The 6,606-nt window shown below is 36.1% G+C and overlaps 1 protein-coding gene across 1 annotated transcript in view; it reads left to right on the top strand.

Annotated features, from left to right (window-relative positions):
- The window catches only part of purba (purine-rich element binding protein Ba), a gene marked incomplete at its 5' end in the record, with an annotated part of 3,195 nt that extends 2,350 nt beyond the window's left edge, over positions 1-845 (top strand). The window contains one exon of the mRNA XM_079251090.1: positions 1-845. This exon is cut by the window's left edge and continues 2,350 nt beyond it.
- Positions 846-6,606: the final 5,761 nt, after the last annotated feature.

Raw genomic sequence — 6,606 nt, 5'->3', positions numbered from 1 at the left:
CCTAAAGTGGCTTATTTAAAACACTAAACTTGGATGCAACTGTCCAGGGTGATATTTCATACCTGCTTTTTCCTAACATTTCTTTTATTCCTTAGAGAAAATATAAAAAAAAAAAAAGAGTGCAACAAATTGATTACGCAGTATATTATAGCAATTTCTAGAGACGACTTAATTGAAGTAGTTTGTCAGGAAACACATCTCGTTGTCCCCTTGTTTCAGTCTCCAACTTTTCCCTTGTTTTATCATTAATTGGCTTTCCATCAGTTGACATACGGTGCAAACGTAAACATCTGCAGTCATCATTACATCTTTAGTGCTCCTTTTTAAAGAATATGATCATTTTTTTTGCATGCCTGCTCTCACATGGAGCTGCCTTGTGTTCTTTTCTTTTGCATATTCTGATTGCTGTATAATGGTATTTATCCATTTTGAGAGCGGTTTAAAGTTTTATTTCTCTGTTGCAATAGACGAAAGAAAGTTAAAGTTTACTTCTCAGCCTAATAATGTTTTTTTTAAAAAAGGAAAAAAAAAAGCCACAATGTTCCCATATTTTGGGAAATGTCACTATCATTGTCCCACTTCCTTTGGTGTGTAAATCTCTCGTTGAATATTATTTTACCCACTTCAACACAGCAGACAAATGCCATATATTAAAAAAAACCTGGGAGCAATAGTTTTTTTTTTCTTTTCTATTGATATAAATATACTATATATATTACACATGCGATTGAACTACATCCTTCTTCCTGTACTGTGTTACGTGAAATGGCAGCTGTTTCAGTCATGTGTGTTCTGCTGTAATCTACCAAGTTCATTTCAACGAGAAATAAAAAGAAAAAAAAATATTTTTTTGCTCAGGAGATGTGTGGTGTTTTTGTCCTCCCACAAGGTGGAGATCGCTTTATGTTTTCCTTACAAGCGCTGGAAAAAATGTTTTTTTTTTTTTTTTTTTTTTCTCTAGAAAACAAGTTGTTTCCATTCGCGACTGACCAGAAAATGCTTCCCTGCAAGGACGGTTAACCCCTTAATACCTGAATTATCTTACATTTATGTCAAGTAAATGAAGGGAAATAAAGAAAATGCAATTGTTTGTAAGAAAAATAATTGTTAATACAATATAAATAAGTAAACACAAATAGATAAAATAAGTTTGATTTAAAAAAAATAAATATGAAACAAATGCCAGAAGAAGTTTGTTGCAAACTAGCTTGATGGATGTTGATGACTTAATCATTTTTGTAGTAAAATGTGAATTCATTGCAAAAAAAAGTTCCAACTTTCTGTAATTTCAGATAATTTCTTTGCACGTTTTGACAGAATTTGTCAGAGTACGACAACTGCAATAAGAAATGTGATTAATAATCACATTGCTCTGAACTGGCAGCAACAAAACCACAATTCTAATATCTATAACCTTGATTTAGAGTAATAGTTTAAATTTATTTTTATATTATCAACTTGAGGATAATCAGTCCAAATGTCCAGTTTATCCGTAGTTATATTTAGTTCTAATTTATCTCCATTTCCTGCAACTGGTTGCTTTTATTTTACTGGAAACAGAATTTCTGCAGACATTAGACAAAGTTGTATATTATTTTTAGTAAATACTCCAGCAATTAAAAGCTCTCTCCCTCTTTTATCTATGATGCTATTAGCTGTGATCCCTGCAGCATTTTCTCATTCTGTTCAGAGCTGAGCAGGTTTTTACAACTTTCTAAACGATTATCTAAGTTTAGCTCCGTGTTTTCCAGCTCGGGACATCAGATCCTTCCAAGGTTTTACATAATTAATTTCAGAGTTTATAAGCATTGATGGAAAAGTATAACAAAGCTACTTAATGTTTTTCCTTTGCTTAAATATTTAATGAAGTGAAACCATGCGTGATGTGGAGAGTAAACGTCTTTATGCTGGAGCTGCAGACACGTTAAAGGCATCTAAAGTGCAAGCATGGCTCCATCAGGACTGCAGGAAGGACTGCTTTCAATCACACGTTTGAATTTTAAACATGTTGCATTTCTTATTATTAAATTAGGAAGCTGCTGTTTAGGAGAAGTGACAATATGATATTTCTCTGGAGAGGATGATGAAGCACAACGCTGCAGAACAGCACAAAAGCTCCAAAATCCAAAGTAAAACACTGATATTTGCAATCCTTCTCATGTTTTTGTTGTTATTTCAGTCAGCTGTATGGATACGTTCAAAGTTTTTATATATTTTAAAGCAATCTGTCTTATAAAGAGAGACGAAACCGACAGTCTGAAACAGGCCAACAGTCATGTGATCGTTGTCATCTGCTGCTTCACTCCAGTAGGTATAAAAGTAACACAAACTGAAGGAGTTCACAGCTGCTCTGATTTAAGGTGCTCCATTGACTCAACTTCTCTAAAATTAAATCACCAAATCATTTCCAGGAACTGATGAGAACTTCCCAAAATCTAAATATAATCCCAGTCCTGTCCTGGTCAATGCTGCAGGACCTGTTGGGAGGGTTTCTTTTTTTTTTTTTTTTAAAACATCGTGGGATGTAAGAATTCAGCCTAACTCTGTCACAGCTTTTTTTTTTTTTTGGGTCGTGCAACAGAACAGGACTGCAAAATCTCAGCCGCTGTGGCCTTTTCCACTCCTCCTGCAAGGTGAGGTGGGAAAGATAGCAGCACCCTCTCATGGCGATGAGTGACAGGCATAATGGTGCATCTAAAAGCTGAATTTAAACACACAATGCTCTGAATGAGAGTCTAAACAGCTTTGGCAGCCATTTAACTGAATAAATTAACCCTGTGTGTTATATGTATTTATATTCCCAATATTATTCACCATTTACATGTGTGTATAAAGTTTGGCAAAACCCTGGATTATCAGGTGTTTTTTTTGTTGTTTTTGTTCTTTATAAATATATTAAAATGCATTTTAAAAAAAAAAACCCATTAACATTAAAAGTAACAGAAGCAACTAAACAGGTTTATATTTTGGAAACCTCCATCCAAAAAAAAAGAAAAAAAAAACAAAACGTGATAATTATGTTGATTTGCCCCACAAAGGTGCTTGTCCTCTGAATATTCATGGATTTATTCTGGTCTTCTGGGTGTTAATGTTGACTTTTTAACAGGTGGAGGCGCCGTATTATTGATTATATTTAAAAGTAAACCCTTACATAACTTGGAAAGTTTAATATTACTGCATCTGGAGAGTATTTGATGGTAGATATTGTCTTTCTCTGTTTAGTCTGTTTTGTTTATTTGTTTTTTAGCAAATAACTTTTTGGAAATCAAAATGCTGGTGCAAAAATATTGTTTCATGTGTTATCTGAGATTTTATGTGGATGCAGAAGAAAGTTGAAGACATTATGTGCTCTGGAGATGAGCTTTGTATATATATATATATACACATATATACATACATGTATATATGTGTATATATATATATATATATATATATATATATACACATATATACACATATATATATATATATGGATATATATACATATATATATATATACATATATATATATATATATATATATATATACATATATATATATATATATATATATATATATATATATATATATATATATATATATATATATATATATATATATATATATATATATATATATATATATATATATAGTCTTTTGTTTGTTAAGGAAGTGTTTATTTCTGGTCTTTTTCCTGTAAACACCCATGTAAACTTCACCCTGGATTTCTCCATAACTTTCCAAGAACAACTGTGAGGTTGCATTCGGACTACCTCTTTCACTTCTCATGTCTACCAGCTGCCTGCAGCACCATCATATCTTAAAAACAAAACAAAACAGGACGTAACATATTTTGAATCTTTGAACTTAGTTATTCTGAATTAAAGCAACTTTAAATTTCTGAGGTCAGAAAAAACTTTTTATTTTAAACTTCTTTTTGAAAGAAACCCACAAAAGACAAGGATTTTCTAGAACAACAGAAAAACATTTCTACTAGATGTAAACTATCCAGTGTAATATTAAATTAAACTAAAATAGCACTCGGAGAGCACAAACCTCCACCAAGTGCCACAGTTCTAAAGAAATTTCTGGATCCAAATGGGGATCTGGATCACAACCAAAATTAAAACAGTTCTTCCTTTTCACATTTTCAACAACTCCTGAAAATTTCATGAAAATCTGTCCACAACTTCTTGGGTTATGTTGAACACAAACAAACAAAGAGAAAAACAGGACCTCCTTGGGGAATCATTTTTATATCATGGTACGCAGTGATGATGTGATCATCTTACAGCAAGGTGTCGCCATGTAAAAACTTGACTGGGACGTTTTTACATGGTTTGCTTGTTATGCCTGCATATTCATGGGTTTTCCTTCAGACTAAATACAACTGTGTACAACTGCTTGTGAACCCATTGGTTCCAGACATCCTGGGTGAGGCATGACAAATAAAAATAGTTTTCTTCCGTATTTTTATGTCATGACTTTTAGTGACCCATCCGATGCATTATGCAGCACAATCAGAAAACAAAGGGTCAAACTTGGAGAAATACTGATCTTGTTTCTCATAACTGTCACCATGCATCCTGACAAGGTGTTGCAACACCGAGATGTCTGACATGGTTCCATATGGCTTTCAATGAAACTTGTCAGAAAAAATTACTCCAACAGGATGGATAAGTTGCATTCCAGCAGAATGTGGTCAAACTGAGTAGACTCCTCATACAACGCCCAAAGTTTCACAATTTCTACTCACAATGCTGAGATCCAGGGCTTTTCATGTCAAACAAAAGATGGCTGACAGATCTGCATTAAAGCAGTGCTTCTTAATCCTGGTGTTTGGGGTCTACTGCCTTGCATGTGTTACAGGTAACCCTACTTTAACACACCTGACTCAAATCAATGGCTCTTTATCAGGTTTTCATAGAACTTGGCAAGCATTTATCTAATCTGCATCAGGTGTGCTGGAGTTGGTAACTAAAACATGCAGAGCAGTGGGTCAAGAAATTGCATTAAACAAACCAATCCCGTCAAAGTAACAGTTGTTTTGCATAAATAAATGTTGCATCTGTTTTCGAGGGATTGTAGACATTCACCTTGCATTGTGCTAACCCAGTGCTGTTCACTCCTTTTCTTTTATTTAACCTTGAGATTCAGCCAAACGGTGACTGCTGCTCCTCCGTCTCAACACACACATTTCCCTTAATTTAAACAGACTGTCCAGTCTGGCTGCACACCCCCATCAACCTGACTGTGCACAGCGAGGCGAAATGAAGACGCTCAGAGCACTAACATGTGAGCCAGAGAGAGAAAGGCTCAAGGGCATGTAATACCACGCTGAGCCGAGTGCCCGTGAAAGAGGGGATTATTTCACATGGCCCTGGTGTCCTGATGGCCTGCTCCAGAAATACAAGCCTGGCTAAGCTGCACATCCATCATCCAGAGCGCCTGACAAGTGAGAGGTAGTGAATGCTGCTGATCTCTGTGAAGCGGTGAAGTGCACACCTGGCATCCAAAGCTATGTCATGAACACTTAGTTAAATGCATCTGTGCATTCATCCAGTTTTACATGCTAAAACATGACAGAAGATGGAGTAAATTACATAAGAGCATTTCAAAAGAGGAGTTTGAAAACTGCATTTATCCTCACACTTTAACCCATTAACCCAAGCCTGGATGCAGCATGACAGCTGTGTACTCCTCTTGAACTGGGAGTGACAGCTGCTCGCTTCCCTTTTTCAAGTTTGATGCAGCATTGGTGCCAGTCATGGGCTGAAACTTTTTAAACACCATTTTGAAATAATGAAAAAAAACAACTAAAAGCGGCTATTTAAACCCAGAAGACTGCAGGTTTGACTGGAGATTGGTTTTGAGTTGCACAGGTCCAACTCAAAACCTGCTGGAGCAGGCGCTTTTTCTCTTCATCTGGGATGAAGCAAGCAAAACAGAGAGCATCACACAGCGACGGCGGCTTGGTTATTTAGCCACTTCTAAGCACTGTGTCAGACTGATGAAAAAGAGAAGAAAATTAAAGTAATACTACAAGTTTCCAACCTCAAAACTCTGTGCTTCTGACTCGTTTTGACGCCACACTGACACTCATTATGCTTCATCCTGGAGCTGCTGTTGCCCCGCAGCATCCTGGGGGCTGAAAAACAGCACGTCAAATCCTAATGATCCAGCTTGTCGCATCATGTGACTGCTGCGGTTTAATTTACAGCTCTGCATCACATGCCAGCAGCTGAAAATCAGCAAAATGGACATTTTAGACTCTTACTAGCAAAGAAACCCAAGGTGACATCATCAGAAGAAACCAGGCGAAAAAACAGATCAACAAAATAAGCAATAAGACTGGAGTCAACATCGAGCTGGCTTTTGTTAGGGACAGAGACATTCTGTCCACTGGCCATGCTGGGCATTTTATAAGACCACTAAGACCACTCTTTCCCTTAGGTCTCTGTGCCTGAGTAATCAATTAGTCCAAATAGCTTAAAAATTCCTTTTCTGATCGTTGACTCATGAAACACATTGATCAGCAGTCCATTGGTTCTGTTCTGAACTGAGACCAGGCTGAACCTATCAGATACTTTAAACCCCTTCAGCTCTGTACCAGTAAATGCAGACCT

The sequence above is a fragment of the Telmatherina bonti genome (assembly GCF_933228915.1).
Source record: "Telmatherina bonti genome assembly, chromosome: 13".
NCBI classification, from domain to species: Eukaryota; Metazoa; Chordata; class Actinopteri; order Atheriniformes; family Telmatherinidae; genus Telmatherina; species Telmatherina bonti.
The sequence above is the reverse complement of the archived record's forward strand: the minus strand, read 5'-3'. Positions and strand labels throughout refer to the sequence as shown.